Below are 532 nucleotides of genomic sequence, written 5' to 3' on the forward strand. Positions count from 1 at the left end.
ACGGTGGCTCCGCAGGCACGCAGGCAGGCTCCCTGGTCCCTGCCCTTCGTTTTTGAGAAGGAACATTCATGTTTACTCCCTGAGAACTTCACTTTGAAAGTGAACGTGTGAGTTCCAATCACCGTCCAGTCAGCATCGTGCTGCCCAGGGTCATAATTAGGTCCGCCCCCCCTTCCCCCACTTTCCGTTTGCTGTGGAACTGTCTGCAGCAGAGCAGGAGGCGTGGCGGTGGCGGCCGTGGCCTTCCCGGGACAGAAGGCGGCAAGTGCTGGGCGTCCCTGGGGCTGGGGATCTAGGACGGGCGGCCGTGCGGCCTGAAAGGGGTTTCACCTGAAGGATGGTCCGCGCTGAGCGGGCGGAGCCGGAGGGAGGAGCTGCGGAAGGGGATGCGGGAGGCACATTCGGAGCCGTTTCCTGGCGGCTGGGCCAAGCAGATGCCCCAGACCCGCTTCTGGTGACCTCTGCCCCCAGGAAGGTGCAGGCGCGCCTGTGTGCATCTCCAGGTCACAGCCTGGGAGCTGCAGGGACCGTG

The sequence above is a fragment of the Myotis brandtii genome, unplaced genomic scaffold (assembly GCF_000412655.1).
Source record: "Myotis brandtii unplaced genomic scaffold, ASM41265v1 scaffold868, whole genome shotgun sequence".
NCBI lineage: Eukaryota > Metazoa > Chordata > Mammalia > Chiroptera > Vespertilionidae > Myotis > Myotis brandtii.